Here is a 17,051-nt window from a genome sequence, read left to right as displayed (position 1 = left end):
GATGAGAGTGGATATTGGACAGCTGAAGAGGTAGTAGTGGGGACAAAGAAATGGCTGACAAGCTTAGTAACTATTTTGTGTTGGTCTTCACTGTTCTGTCATGGGGCAGAAGAGAATGTATTTGCTATTGTTTGGGAAGTGGACAAGTGTGAAGGTAGATAAGTCACCTGAAGCAGATGGACTACACCCTAGGATTCTGAAAGTAGTTGAAGTTAAGGTGGAAGCATTTGTAATGATCCTTAAAGAATCACTAGATTCTGGAATGGATCTGGAGGACTGGAAAATTGCAAATGTTACTCAACTCTTCAGGAAGGTTGGGAACTAGAAGAATGGAAATTATAGGCCAGTCAGCCTGATATCAGTGCTTGGGAAGATGCTGGAGTCAATAGTTAAGGATGAAGTCTTGGTGTACTTTAGAGCACATGATAAAATAGGCCAAAGTCAGCATTGCTTCCTTGAGGAGAAACCTTGCCTGACAAATCTATTGGAATTCTTTGACAAAGTAACAGACAGGATAGATAAAAGAGAGTTAGTGGATGTTGTTGACTTGGTTTTTCAGAAGGCCTTTGACAAGGTGCCACATATGAGGCTGTTTAATAAGCTGTGATTCCATTGAATGGAATTGAATTGAATTTTGGTTTATTGTCATTTAGAAACCACAACTGCAATGCAGTTATAAAATGAGACAACATTCCTCCAGAATGACATCACAAAAGCACACGACAAAATAGACTACACCAGAAAATCCACATAACGTTTGGCAATCCCCAAATCCAGAGTCCGGAGAGGTTGCTGCATATTAATACCACGCTACCATCTTAGCGCATCCCCCAGAAAGGAGCTCCAAATCCACCAGACAAAACAAGACTACCCAGACACACCCAAGTAAGGAGACCAACTCAACCCCCCAACAAACCAAAAACTAAAGCTACAACGCCTACACAAAACCACATAGTTACATATAGTTATAGTTAACATATAGTTACAACAGTGCAAACAATACCATAATTGATTTAAAAAAAAACAGACCATGGGCACAGTAAAAATAGTCCAAAGATGTTAAAAGACTCTAAGTTCAAAATAAACCACCACACAGTTTCCGTAAGTATTCAGGGTCCCGATAGACTAGTCATTGCACACAGGCGCAGAAGGGAATACCCCCACTATGGACCTCCAAGGCGCCGCCGGACCCAGCCTCGCAGACGCAGCACACAGTGAAAGCGCCCTGACTGCAGCGGACTCCAAGTCTGTCAAACCTCTGAGCCTCCAACCATCCCCTCCAGCACAGCCTCTCTGAGCACCATCCTCTGCCGAGTGCACTACGAAGCCCTCGCCACTATGGTATTAAAGGAAAGATGCTATCATGGATAGACTATTGGCTGACTGGCAAGAGGCAAAGAGGGAATAAATGAGGCATTTTCTGGTTGTCTGCCAGTGAATAGTGGTGTTCTGTAGGGGTCAAGTAGGGACCGCTTTTTTTCATGTTACATGTCAATGATTTGGTTGACAGAATTGATGGTTTTGTGATTACAGTCACCCAGGGAGGAGTCGCTGAGGGTGTGGGAGTGGCCTATGTGGGCACAATGGAATCTGTTCTGGGATGGGGGCTGGCCCCTTCCTTTGGTGCTGCTCTCCAGTGTTTGCTCAGTGCAGCCCTCCAGTGTTTGCTTGGTAGAAGAACAAGCTTGAACTCAGAGACTTGGCCTATGTGCTATGTGGTATGTACAGTGTGACATGTGGTGTTGGTAATTTGCCTTGCACCATGTCCCTGGAGGAACACTGTTTCATTCCCCTATTTTCATGTATGGTTGAATGATAATTAAACTTAAACTTGAACTTGAAGGATATAATGCTGAGCCTTCATAAGGCATTGGTCAAGCTGCACTTGGAGTACTGTGAGCAGTTTTGGGCACCTTCTCTAAGAAAAGATGTGCTGATATTGGAGAATGTCCAGCGTTCAGTGGCTCTGGGCTTGTACTCACTGGAGTTTAGAAGAATAAGGAAGGATTATATTGAAACCTATTGAATATTGAAAGGCCTATATAGAATGGATGTGGAGAGAATGTTTCCTATATTGAGGGTGTGTAGGATCGGGGGCATGGCCTAGAATAGAGGCCAAGTCATTGGGTATATTTTAAGCGGAGGTTGATAGGATCTTGATTAGTCAAAGGTTATTACGAGAAGGCAAACGACTGGGGTTGAGAGGAATAATAAGTCAGCCCTGATGAAATGCAGAGCAGACTCAGTGGGTTGATTGGTCTGACCCTGCTCCAACGTCTTATGGTATTAGCTGTTGTGTTGTGAAGATTTTTCTTCATTCGCCATTTGGACAAATTGTCACTAATCAGAATATCATTTCCAATGCAGAAGTGTTCTTTTACAACAGGAAGTTATACAGCAGCTTTCATTTTTTTAAAAATCCATCACTTTTCTTCTAGGTTTAAATGTGAAATATATGTTTAAAAGATCTTTTTTCAATTTGTGAAGAGTATTAAAGGCCAGAACAAAAGGGAGGAGCAAAGGGAATGGGATACAACGTGATAACAGTTTGTCATTGTAACGTCTCCCGTCCAACACTGTTAACGCTAATAATCTTTGTCAATTCTGTGTTCCCTGCGTTAGATTCTCATGAACTGATTTCAGGTGTTCTCTAAATCAGAAAATGGCTGAAGCAGGAGTCATATTATATTGCTGAGAAATTATTAACACTTGGAAAGAAACACAAAAATTATAAAAGGAAAAGCAGTCAGGATCTTTTTTCACATTATTGGTAGAAGACATAGGTTTGAAGTGAGTGGAACCATTTTAAAAGGATCTGAGAAAAAAGCTTTTTTTCCTATGAGTGATTGATATCTGGAATACACTGGCAGGGGATGTATCACATCCAATCATCATGTTTAAGAATCATTTAGGTAGACACTTGAAAGGCCATGGCATAGCAGGATACAGATATAGTATCTGAGAGGGGCACAAACGTGGTTATGGGTGTGACTAGCCAAAGTGCCTGTTGTTGTGCTATTGTTCTTTGACTTTTTAATGCATTGACAGAATTGAAAAAACTTTCACTTAAGTTGAGTTTTTATCTCATGAAGTGAACCCAAATATCTCACACTTTAAGGAGGCAAGTGACCCACTCCCCCCAACCGCCAACTTCTAAATAGGAATTGGAATTGTTTTAGTATTGTCACCTGTGAAACAGTGAAAAGATTATCTTGCATACTGTTCATACAGTTCAAATCATTACAGAGTGCATTGAGGTAGAACATGGTAAAACAATAACTGTACAGAATAAGGTGTAACATCTACAGAGAAAGTACAGTGCAGATAAACAATAAGGTGCAAGATCATAACAAGATAGATCGTGAAGTCAAAAGTCCAACTTGTTGTAATAGAGAACTATTTCATGGTCTTAGAATAATGAGGTGGAAGCTGTCTATGAGCCTGATGATACATGCTTTTAAGCTTCTGTACCTACTGCCCAATGGAAGATGGAAGAAGAGATAATATCCGGGGTGGGTGGGGGGTGTTTTTGATTATGCTGAAACAGTGGAATGTGTAAACAGTGTCCATGGAAGGGAAGCTACTTTCCATGATGTGCCCACAATTCTCAGTAGTTTCTTGCAGTCACATGCAGTACAGTTGTCACACTAAGCTGTGATGCATCCCGAGAAGATGCTGCCTTTGGCTCATTGATAGAGTACTGGCACTGGAAATTAAAATGGTTGTAACATTAAATCTTTATGCTAAAGGCTCAGTAAACTGTGCAGAGTTAAATAAGATTCAGAAGCTAGGTAAAGAAGAAAAGGATGAACATACCTGTTAAAGACCCCACAGATTGTTCTCCAGAAACAACTTTACTCCATCAGGAACATTACTACAAAAACCTCTTCAAAAGGCTAGCAGGCATTCTGAGGTTATGAATGGCATGCTACCTAAACCAAAACCCTTTCTTTTGTTCATCACACCCTTGGAGAAGTAGACAACCTTCAGGTGAGGAGTGTATGCTCTAAAGCAAAATGATACTGAAAATATTAAGGACACAACTCTTTCAATAAGAGGATGCTTCTCATGCAAATAATGAAACAGTGAAGGTGAGTTCCTGTTTTCTTGACTCACAATTTTTATTTAGAGAGGAGTACAAGGGCTCTAAGCAAGAGGCCAAAAATCCAAGCTTCCTCCTTGTTAGATGTGTTTTAGGAGTGAAAGTGTTGATCCCTCTGTATGCCCCAAGCTACCAAGGCAGCTGACATATGATGAAATGCTGTCAGACAGAGCCTTTATTCAAATGCTCTACCAAAGGATAAAGAGCTTTGTTGCTTGTATCTCACCAGAGGCATTAGGATTACAGCTCTGACCACTTCACACAGACTGTAAGGCATTCGTTGTGTATGTGGATCTTGTTATAAACTCTCAGATATAAAATGACAATTGGGAGCAAAAATAAAGCAAAATACAGAGGATGTTTGAACTTGAGTTTGTTAAGCAGTGATAATGGGAAACTCAGCAACCCACAGACTGGAAATGCCACCTTTCTCTATGTGAGCTGACATTCAACGACAAATATTCCAAAGTACTTCGGGCTGAAGGGGATTATTCAAAATCTTATTCCCTCTTCTTAGAGTCTGAATCTACAGACTATTCCAGTGCAGCTGTTGAATGTGCTCCAGTCAGAGGAAACAAAATGGAAAGAAAGTGCAAATGAATGCAACTTTTCACATCAGAAGCTACAAAGTTACTTAAATAATATTCAATGTCATTCTATGCTATGCTTTAAACACCATGAATAGTATCTGAGTTCAAGCATCCATTTAATAAGGATGGAGATGTTTGTGTGTCTAAAGGCTCAGCCAATAACCCTGTGTACCTTCTTGGGAAGAGAACGATCAACGTCTTTCACCGCTAAGGCTTGGTCCTCCCCTTCTGCTGCATATGCAAGGCCACCTATTCTATTGCATTTCACCAGGTGTTTATAATAATTCCCCAACAGGGTTAATTTAGCTTGAGCAGGATAGATGTTGCCCAGAGTCGAGAAATGGGACAAAGAATTGGAGTTGTGCTAAAGTGAACAGTTTTATTCTGTTTGGCATTTCATTTAACACATTCCAGCAAACTGGACCTGGCTTTCCATGTTCTCACTCAGTAACAAATATTTCAATAGTTTCCAGCTGCCTCAGGCTATGTCCTCTCTTTTCCACAGTACAAAGGAGACACTACACCGGATAAATTCATAACCAAAGCTTTTTCTCTTCATTTTTACCTTCCTTCCACACTAAAGCGGCGTTTTCGTCCCCTGAAACCAGAGCTTTTCAGAAACACTTTCCAGGGTGGGTATTTTTGAAAATGCTGCTCAGGCAGATCAGTGTGGATGAGGTAACCGGAGAAATCTGAAAACGCTGTCAGATGGCAGCACACTATTTCATTGTTTTCTTGAAAGCAATCTAACAATTTCAGAACAGACAGCAACGAGACTGAAGCCAGAAGAGTTAGAAATGTAGTCGCCAAATACTTTGACCCATAACTTACTGAATAAATAAGTATACTCACTTTGCCCTGTTTTCTGTCCTTGCTCGTATGAAGGTGGTTTACCTATTTATGCAAGTACTTCTCTGACAATAGATGTGTAAAAGCCTAATGTAACATTGTATGGAAATACAAGATAACAGTGATGCAGACATGTTTTACACATTTAACAAGGGGCTTTTTTAATGCAAGAGAATTAGTCAGTTTTTCAATTTTCGTTGCCAGCCGGGTCAATCTGTCCATGAACTCCCTGTCAGTTGCCTCCATACGCTCCAGTATTTGTTATTTTTTTACTTTTAAGTCCTCCTGCATGAGAGCCAACAGCTGTCCATCGTATTAAGTTTTTCTAGTCTGTAACTACACAAACGCACACTTTTACGGCAAGCTTCGACACCAAACATGTCGCTTGTTTCTGGTAGATGTGTCCTGTGCATGTGCAGTAGGAGGAGATTCATCGAAATCTCCATTTCAATGTGGATAGAGATATTTTCAAAAACGGATAGTGTGGACATCTATTGTTTTTACATGAAACCAGCGTTTTCAAAATTATCCGGTCTAGTGTGGATGTAGGCTAAGATTTGGAAGAAGAGTAAATAAGTAGTTTTCCTTTGTCCTCTTGATAATGATGGCAGCAAGATTGTTTATTTCATCCCATGACATTGGCCTCCTTTGCAGTTTGGAAAAAAATGGAATGTTAATTTGTACTCAGTACATTATTGTCTCATCTTAGATGGTCAATTTTGAGGTAGGGTATTGGAGAAACCACAGGAGTGGTAATGATACATGAAGGTTAGCCTGAAAAGTGGCCTCTTTGCTGACAGCAATTTCATTCCAGAGAACAAACTTGACTATTTACTTTAGTGATAGAGCCCAGTGAGACTGTGCCACCCAATTACACCCATATAACAAATTAACTTACTAACTATAGCCTTTGGAGTGTGGGAGGAAATTGGAGAACTTGGAGTCATGGGGACAATGTATAAACTCTTACAGACAGTGGTAGGAAATGAACCAGGTCACTGATACTGTATAATAACGACTACACCACCACACCACCAGCACTGGATTAGTCCAAAAAAAACAGGACATCACTGCTCATAATTTCCCACTAAGAAAATTCTTCTCTGGCAATATTTGACTTCATAATTTTCTAAGAATTTTCATGATACACCTGCACCCTTATCGTGTTATGAACAACAGACCTATTGAAACAATTTGCCACATCTGACGCTATTAGTTAAAACAGAAAGTTGCCAAAAACAGGATCCAGTGAATTAAATGAAGATTTCACTCATTTTTACCCATGTTTCACAGTTTGATAATTTAATCCAGATTTTGAGGCCAGGCAAACAATATTGGGTGAGTTTATAAATCAGAGGCAGGACATATTTTAACAGGTGACTCCTCAGTGCCTTCCCTCCATCTCCAGCTATGAGATTCTTGCTTAGGTGAAACACAGCATCGCATGTGGTGAAGGATCTCTGTCTGACACGTCAATTGTTCATTCCCCTCCACAGACGCTGCCTGACTAGCTGTGTTCCTCTCGCATTCTGTGTGTGTTCCATTATGCAAAGCAGCCCATTTGACTAGCGTCCCATTCATCAACCCAAGTACCAAATGCTACTTTTCATGGCAGCAGGGGGCATCAATTATGACTTGTACAGCTACATCTTACCAAGAACCTCCCAAATCAGCATCTCCACCACTGATCTCTCAAGGTCAAAAGATAACTAAGAATTACAGGTTAAGAACATTGGTACTTCAAAGTTAAATGTGACCAGCCAACAAAAATAACAAGATATCAGTGTTAAAGTCAGGCATTGTTGACACACGTATGGATGGTGGATTTTTCAGTGTCATGAGATATTCAGACTGTGATACCATCATCCTTCATTTGCATAGTGACCAAACCCCTTGAGTTGGGTGCTGAAATTACACTTCCAAGAGACAACTACATTCTTTCCACTTCAAGAGTTAGGATGGCAAACTAATGCTAATGCAATTTACATTAATCAGAATAAATCTACATTTAATTGCAGGATTTCATGAGTGCAGTTTTACTGGGTAGAAAAGCAAATTGTAACTTTTAATTTGTCTTGTTGCACTCTAAGGAGATATAGGCTACATCCACACTAGACCAGATAATTTTGAAAATGCCGGTTTCATATAAAAATGATAGGCATCCACACTATCCGTTTTTGAAAATATCTCTATCCACATTGAAATGGAGATTTCGACAAATCTCCTCCTACTGGGCATGAGCAGGACACATCTACCAAAAATAATCGACATGTCTGGTGTCGAATCTCGCTGTGAAAGTGCGCGTTTGTGTAGTTACAGACTAGAAAAACTTAAAACAATGGACAGCTGTTGGCTCTCGTGCAGGAGAACTTAGAAGTAAAAAAAAACAAATACTGGAGCGTAAGGAGGCAACTGACAGGGAGTTCACGGACAGATTGACCCGGCTGACAACAAACATTGAAAAACTGACCAACTCTGTTGCATTAATAAAGCACCTTGTTAAATGTATAAAACATGTCTACATCAGTGTTATCTTGTATTTCCATACAATGTTACATTAGACTGTTACACATCTATTGTCAGAGAAGTACTTGCATAAATAGGTAAACCACCTTCATACAAGCAAGAACAGAAAACAGGGCAAAGTGAGTACAGTATACTTATTTATTCAGTAAGTTATGAGTCAAAGTATTTGGTGAATACATTTCTAACTCTTCTGGCTTCAGTCTCATTGCTGTCTGTTCTGAAATTGTTAGGTTGCGTTCAAGAAAACAATGAAATAGCACACTGCTGTCTGATAGCATTTTCAGAAGTTTTTGGTTACCCCATCCACACTGATCTGCCCGAGCAGTGTTTTCAAAAATACCCACTCTGGAAAGCGTTTCTGAAAAGTTGCGGTTTTGGTTTGAAAACACCGTTTTAATGTGGACGAAGGGTAAAAACGAAGTGAAAAAGCTTCAGTTATGGGTTTATCCAGTGTAGTGTGGACATAGCCTGAGCATTTCATCTCTGAAGTCGGGATGGGGCAGATTCCAGCAGCAAGCAACACTTGAGTTTAAAATGATCGCTATTGAACAGAATTATCAGCCTTAATCAGACATCAAGGGTTTTAAAACTTGAGACCAGCAGGGTGCAGTGCACAGCAACCATTGAGATGAGCTTTGGAACAAGGAAATTATCTAAATTACAGGCAGATCCCTGCTGTTTCATAATCTAATTTTAGTGACCGTCCACAATAATTGGATTCAGTTTTAATTCTAATTGAAAAAGCTGGGAGGAAAGAAAAGAGTGCCCAGAGGAACTTGTGCCCAGGTTGTTAACACAACAGTAAGTTACTTGTGATCATTGCTAAACTGCAGTGGAGCTTCAGAAATGGCTGCTGGCACAGATGTCCCCAACATAGTAAAAAAATCCAAAAACATCTGTTCTGTAGTGATTCAGTCAATCTGATAGTTGGGCTTCAGGCTCACCCTGCTCCCCAGTCACCATGCTCCCTTCCCACCCATCATGCCCCCAGCCCCTTGCTTCCATCTGATCACTGCGGCTCCACTTAAACTTGTCTATATTAACTACAAAACCATGTGATATCTAAAGGAAGGCAATTTAAGTGTGCTGGGGTATCAATAGAAGTGTTGTTCAATAGTATAGGATTTTATTTTATTTTAGAGATGCTGTTTGGTTACTGGCTCATCCAACCCTATGAGCCCATTGACCCAGAGTGACCAGATAAAGCTACTAACCTGTATGTCTTTGAATGCGAGCAGTAAGCGAAACACCCAGATGAAACCGACATGGTCATGGGGAGAGCGTACAGACTCTTTACGGAAAACATTGGGAATTGAACCTGAGTCTCCTGTGCTGTATTAGCATTACACGAACTGCTATGCTACTGGGTCAAAATGTGTGAAATCTGGCATCTTTAAAATACAGAATCAGAATCAGGCTTAATCTCAGTGGCATACGCTATGAAATTTGTTGTGTAGTGGCAGCAGGACATTGCAATACATAATAATAAAAATCTATAAATTACTATACATATAAAATAATAAAGCAAGAAAAGAAAAATTACAGTGAGTTTGTGTACATGGGTCCATTCAGAAATCTAATGGCAGAGAGGAAGAAACTGCCCCTAAACATTGAATGTGTGTCTTCAGGCTCCTGTAACAAGAAGAGGGCATGTTCTGGTTGTCCAATGGACAGTTCGATAGTATTTACTGACAGGAGTAAAAGTCCTTGGTTCAGATTTAATTGTCATTCAAGGATACATGAATACAGCCAAACAAAACAGGAAGAAGGTGCAAAACACAGGACCAACAGTCACACACAGCACGAGGCGCATTTGAGTTTGCTTGACTGTGTCCTTATTGGCCATTTGTGGAAAAGTCCCCAGGGTTTTGTGAAATTCTCTTAATTACAAAAATAGAACAAAAAAGAATACAGAACATGAACAGACCCACTGTAGCTGCACCAACCATGGAATCTATTGAACTAGGCCCATCTGCCTGCACGTGACCCATAGTCTGTATTCCCTGCCTTTGTCTAAATGCCTCTTAAATATTGCTCTTGTGTTTATTCCACCACTTCCTCTGGCACCACATTCCTGGCACCGTTTACTCTATATGCAAAAAAATCTGCTCCACCTATTTCCTTTTAACTTTCCTCCTCTCACCTTAAACCTGTGTCCTCTAGTTTTGACAATACCACCCTGGGGAAAAGAGGCTGATGATTTGCCCTGACATACCCTGTCATACTTCAGGGTTTAGGAAACAATAGATGTAGGAAGGAAATGGTTTGCAAGATTTACTGACAAAAAATCAGAGCCTTAATACTTTTTAAAATTATTGAAACTGTCAGAGCTGCCGTGGTCTACTTCTTTGCAGGTAACAATATTACTGCCAAATGGATGTAAATGGGTGCAATAACAGCACCTTACAATTACATAGTACTTTTATGAAAACATCCCAAAGCATGGCAGGGTATGATGTTGAATACCTATTTCCTATTACTCCTGCTAAACCTTAAAATTAGGAAGCAACATTCAGTCTCCAAGTTGTTAAAACATGCACAACCCTGCATTTTGTCCACCTGTTGTATGGCAAGCAAACTCCTCTCAACTGATGCCTCAGTAAACACTGATTGATTGACACACTCTGTTACAGTTGCCATGTCTCCCTTTATCCTGTCATTCGATGTTCTCGCCAGCCTGACGCATCAATAAGCATTGCCAACCCTTCTGCAATCTTAAACAGATTCCAGAGAACAAGACAGCCTTTTATAGCTGTAGGGCTTATCCTTTGCACTAAATTTATCTTCCTCAACATTCAAAGTGTTTCACTTTGACTTTCCTTCCAGCTCCACCTTCTGTTGGTATTAATATTTATCAAGGGAGGGAATGGTGTGATGGTCCCAAGGTCTCCTGTCACATCACACATAAAGCAGTCTTTGTTTCATGTGGATCCCCCCAGAGACAGATTCCGAGAGACAAGATGATGTTGTTGCAACTGTTTGAACACAATCAAGGAATATCACTTGGAGCAGGACCATCAGACACCACTTTATTGTCATTGAAAAGAAAAACAAGGGAGGTGTAAGTCAGGTGACCAAGCTTAACCAATCAAATTTCAGAAATGAGGGAGGTTATAATTATTCCCAAGCTGAAAATGTCACTCTTCAAACAGTTCGGGGTATTTGAAATAATAGTGGTTTGATGTCATTAGAATCAGAATTATTCACTAACATACAGGATATCATGAAATTTGTCTTTTGTGGCAGCAATGAAGTGCAAGACATTAAAAAAATACTATAATTTACAACGAACAATAAGGAATAGTGAGGTAAGGTTAACGGACCACTCAGGAATCTGATGGCTCAGGTTCCTAAAACGTTGAGTGTGCATCTTCAAGCTCCTGTGCCTCCTCCCCAATGGCAGTAATGAGAAGAGGCATATCCCCGGTGGTGAGTATCCTTAACGATGGATTCAGCCAAACGAAATTCCATTGCGTGTTGTATGCAGTTTCATGTCACAGTACCACGAATGCCCGGCATTCAGTTATAAAGCTGTAACTTGCAGCAAGTTGCTGCTTTCACGTCCATTTAACGTGTAGGATTAGTTAAGTGCCCTTTTTTAATGGTCTGGCAACTGCAGCATTGACCAAAAGAAATGAAGTGCCACGTTTTCTGAATTGAGCCATCAATGATTTCAACCGTTGCTTTTAAAATGTGCTCATATATTACCTGTGGGCATAATTATGATTCATACAGCAGAAGAAAAAAAATAAAACTCACTAACTCCAGCTCTTGCGGATTAAATGCCTCAGCCTTTAGCTGTCACTCTGCATTGCAAGAGACATTTATTATCCAGGGGCTTATTGTTTAATTTGGGCCTGTCTATGAAAACACAAAAGGAAGAAATCAAGAGTTTGCATTTACAGAGTGCTTTTTAAAACCATGCATTCCACAAAAATTTTTCAAAATTAGAGAAATATTTTTAAAGTGTACTTACAATTCAGTTTGGGGGAAAGAACAGCCATTGAATGCCATGGGATTCCATTGAAATGTATGGCCAATTAAACCATGGTGGTGTATTGGTGGCCCACCAGATGTGGTCCAAGAGGACTGGAGATCATCAGTGATCATCTTCAAACAAGATGCTTCATACCTACAAGAACGGCAGATGATGTCTCAGTTTAACAGTCTCGCAATCTAGGAAGAAATTCCTATGAAATAACCTGCTTTGATATGGTTGATATAAATGAGAACAGAGTCTGTACAGTTAATATGGACTGATGTTGAACACACAATGCCCCAAGATAATGGGAAGTCAAGTGAAGCACAGCACAGTGGGATTGTATGTGAATACAGCCTGGATTTAAAGGAGTAGAGTTTTCTAATGTTGTTACAAGTTGTTACAAGTAAATGAATTCATCCCATTTTCTAAGCATGACATCAATCAAAATAAAATATTTGGCACACTTTAGATCAATAGTCAACACCTAACTGTACCATAATGTGGTATTATGGGCAATCTATTGATTTTGGATTGAGGTAAGTTGAGATGTGTAATATAGCTATTAATTTCTGATGACCATCTTGGACATGCATGACAGTGGTATGGATTCCATTTAAAGAGCACCTTTAATATTGGTGAAAAAAAAACAACCTGGTTTCCAAATCAGTGAAACAGAGAATCGAAAGGGGTGTATATTGGTTATGGGAATTAACTAGTAATTAATTCTTGAATAATGATTAAGGGACACAAGTTCAAATCAGGCTATAGTAGGTTAAATGGAATACATTATTAATTTTACATTTAAAAAGCTTGTCTCAGGGTGACCATACAAATACTAGACTGTCATAGACATCCATATGGTTTGTTTAAAGTCCTCCATTCTTACTGGTGATTCTTGAAATGGGTTGGAATGAATCTATTCCAAGTTGCTTAGTTTAAGACCTATGTGAGGTAGACAATAACAGTTAGGCATGCCAATGACAGCCAAAACAATTAATGAGTGACCTGTCTTTTAAGAAGGCAATGAGATTAGTGAAGTAACCAGGAGTGTACCCCATGATAACTGAAGCCACTGAGGGACAGAAATAGAATTAACATTTAGAACTAAATAGAAGCCAGAAAACTAAATATGGATAGGCAAGAGAAAATCTGTAGATGTTGGGAAATCCAAACAACATGCACAAAATGCTGAAGGAACTCAGCAAGCCAGGCAGCATCTATGAAAAAGAGTAAACAGTGATGTTTAGGGCTGAGACCCTTCATCAGGACAGTTTACACTTTTCTGATGCTGCCTGCCCTGCTGAGTTCCTCCAGCATTTTGTGTATTTTACTTCAATATGGATCGGAGTGGTTCAGAGTCAAAAGCAGGCAGGTTCTAGCTCACGGGACAACACAGTCAGCAGGGAGATATTGAGCAGAAGGGCCTGTTTTCATGTTTTATGGCACTAGGAAGAACTATATGCGGTGAATGGGAAAGCATTCAAATCTCCAGCAGAACATCATTCGCTGCACGCTGAGTAATTTCAAGGTATATGTTGCATCCATGGGTATTCTTTGATATTAAATCCTGTTTTCCATGTTACAGGAGAGAATCCAACAACAACAGAAAGTGAGAGCACAAAGGAAATCCCAAGCTATGTTTAACACTGAGACTGCTGAATCCACATTGGAGATGAACTTTTCTACTCGACAACACACAAGGTTTTAGCTTTAAAACTGTGCATGTGGATGGTGATGACACAGATTGCTTATTGTATCTATTTGAATAAAAAAATCCTTTTTCTATTACCAAAAAAAAAGAAAAAAAATTTCTTGTAAATTGATTTAAAGAATGTGGTGTCTAGGTCTTAAAGATACATATAGTACATTCAGTGTAAAAGGTAATACTTTTGGACAAAGAGCACACATGTACTTAAGCAAGTTGTACCATTTCACAGGATACACCCTACTCACCCTTTACATATATTACAGGTGACTATTTAGTCACTATCTGTTTATTCAGGACAGCCCCTGAGTTCAAAGCTATGAAGATTGTTTTTAAATAGAATAAAAGAAGGGAAACTCTGTAGCAGCATCAGGGTGGGTAACCAGTGACAGGTCTCAATATAACTAGCTTATAGAGCAAGGAGAGACTTGTTTAACTCAGCTACTTCCTGAGATAGGGAATATGCTGTCTGAAAAGATGAGGGAGATTCAATAAGCAATGTTGAAATGGATAAATATGCAAGGCTGTATGGAAAGAACTGCAAGAACTGTTGGTCTAATTGGATTGATCATTCAAAGATGCTGTAAAGTTATCTGTGATTTCCCCAAAGCTTTAATCTGGTTCCCCGCTCTTTAAACTTACTCTTTCCTGACTCTATAAATTAACTTTGGTGAGTGATCTAAAGCACATCTCAAACCACCGTAAAAGGCGTTGTGGGGAGTCTGTTTAAGAAATAACAATTAAGAGGGAGTCGTAGTCATGGAACGCCTTTGGAATGAAGGGCAGACCCAAGGGGTTGGTCACATTCACTGCCTACGTTCCTGCAGACACCAGCATACCTCTTCCTCGTCATCCATTCTGTCTCCTTCAATTGGCAAAACGAATTGTCCGGCTGTCAGATGTAGGCTCATCCAATTACTAACTGAACCAACCGTAGCCAAGTACTGGCTGCTCCTATCACCAGCACTGCATGGCCTACTCTGTGTTCTCTAGTTACAAGTCCAATGCAGACTTGTTTCCAACACTCTTCCTGTCTTTCACATTCTTACCTTTCCAAGCCCCAGTCCTGTGCCATGGTATTTGTACCAACTCAGTGCAGCAATGCACCTGACGAAGTGTTACCTTTTGTCCTGTGTGTACTGTAATATGCTGCATGCTTACAAGAAACAGCACCTATTGTACACTACCGGTGTGCTTGGTTTTCTTGTTTCAGTTGCATATTGTACTGTATAAAGTATTAGTCGCATTATAAATCAGTTCGCAAAATTAGACTCAAGCTTTCATAATGATCAAGGAGAAAGGGAAATAAAGATATCTTGGGAAGCTATTTAAACCCCCATGCTTTTGCAGAATGTGTCATCCCTTTCACTGGAAGTATGATCTTCAAAATACAACAGCAGAACCTTAAATGTCATTAAAACAGAAAGTTGGGAAACAAATGCATTAATATGAAGGGAAAGCCCTGAAGAAGTGCTTATCACCCACTGGGCTCAGAGTAAGCCCATCATCTGGACTAAAGATCCTTGAGTTTAAGTCTCTATATGCCAGCTAGGGAACTTAATTGCATAAATCTGAGATAATAAATTAGCACCAGTAAAGATAGCTATGAAATTAATAGAACATTGTGAAGAGGATCCATCTGGGCTCACTATAATCATTTAAGGAAGGAAGCCTATTGTGCTGGTCTACATTTGACTCCAGATCATAGCAATATGACTGACTCTGGAATGGCCAAGCCAGCCAATCAAAGTTGAAAACAATGTTTTTTTGGGCATTGCATTAACTCAGGTGCCAGAAAGAGACAAAAATGGGAGAGGAAATCGAGTTTGCTCAAATTAGTGTTAGTGGTGCAGGAGCCAATTTGGCAATGGGAATCACAAAGGAACAGTGTGGAGCTTGAAAAGAAGGTGGAGGTAAGAAAGTTTAAAGCCTTTCATTAGTAGACCTCTCTTCAATAGTTTAGTCCTGCTGTTATTTGAGTATTAAAAACACTTCTGAAAGAAATTCTGATCCTGTTCATCATTCATACTTTAATTTTAAGATAAGTTTAAAGTCAAATAAAGTAAAGTAAACAGTCATGAGAAAAGTAATGATACAAGCCAAACTATTAATGGAGCAGTACTTTGTATAGATATGAGAGGACCAGAGATGTAGTTGCTGTATTTTTCTCAAACACTTTTTCCCCAAGAGACCATGACTGTTTATGATTCTGTTGGCCAATCAAAAGCCTACCTTCATAATTCAGATATGGGCACAAAAATCAAGTTCCACAGAAGTGGAATTACATTTTCAATTGACAGCTGGCTTTAGACTGTTAGTGGTTCAGAAAATAACAAATGATGGAAACACATGGCAGAGCAATGGGCACTGTTAAAGAGGAACACAGCACTGTCTGAGTATCCCAGATCCCAGTGTAAATGAAGAACATGGCGCACTTCTTCATCATTCTGGGGAATCAGCTGCGATTTTCAATTTGTATTTCCCCCATTGTCATGTTTCTTAAGTTATAAGAATTAATAAGGAAGTTGTCCATCCTGATTAAAATGTGATATTTTGCAACTTGTAAAGTTCAGCACTGCCTCTATTTTAAAACATAAATTGTAAAGATGTTCTCATAAAACGTTTCCCATTTTCTGGATTTTCATGCAACTAGAAAGACTGAATGTATTTAAGTTGCCTTTCTGATGGTGTACATTGCAGTTAAGGTCTTACTTCAGTTTTTGGACAATATTATTTCAATTATCCGCTATGTAATTCCCTTTTCTCAATAAACAAGACTCCAAGTTGACTGTTCTAAACACAGAATTTAATAAACTTATTTAAAATAAAAATCTGTTTTGTCATAAACCATGTGGAGAATCACCTCACTGGACAGTAATCCCTTCCATTCAATGTTCAGAAACAATGTGTATATAGTGTACTGAGAATAGTTTAAACAGATAGGTATATGAAAACAGAATGGAATCATAATATAAGAGCATGTAAAGTTGCCAAGAAAGAGCAACAAAGTATCTGCAAGTTATGTCTAATTATATCTGCTGATCTATAGTCATTTTGAAACTGTTAAAAAGTTATATGTACTTTTATACAATGAGAATTTGGATCTGTTATTAAAAAATTGAAAATGCATACAGATAAATCATACATTTTGTATTGCTAGAACTTATATCTTTGGGACATGCAAAAAACAATTGGGTATCACATCAGGAGTCTTTTTTATTGTCGCTAATATTCAAGGAAATCTGATCTCTGTCCCCATACTCCTGCAGATTCTCGTTTAATTGGTTCAGTACAACA

At 39.3% G+C, this 17,051-nt stretch overlaps 1 protein-coding gene across 1 annotated transcript in view; it reads left to right on the top strand.

Annotated features, from left to right (window-relative positions):
* LOC132379726 (VPS10 domain-containing receptor SorCS1-like) overlaps window positions 1-13,710 on the top strand; it is a 1,404,942-nt gene extending 1,391,232 nt beyond the window's left edge. The window contains exon 27 of the mRNA XM_059948015.1: window positions 13,635-13,710. The gene's annotated coding sequence lies outside the window, so the exon portion shown is untranslated. The remainder of the gene's footprint in view (window positions 1-13,634) is intronic.
* Window positions 13,711-17,051: the final 3,341 nt, after the last annotated feature.

The sequence above is a fragment of the Hypanus sabinus genome, chromosome 22, assembly GCF_030144855.1.
Source record: "Hypanus sabinus isolate sHypSab1 chromosome 22, sHypSab1.hap1, whole genome shotgun sequence".
NCBI classification, from domain to species: Eukaryota; Metazoa; Chordata; class Chondrichthyes; order Myliobatiformes; family Dasyatidae; genus Hypanus; species Hypanus sabinus.
The sequence above is the reverse complement of the archived record's forward strand: the minus strand, read 5'-3'. Positions and strand labels throughout refer to the sequence as shown.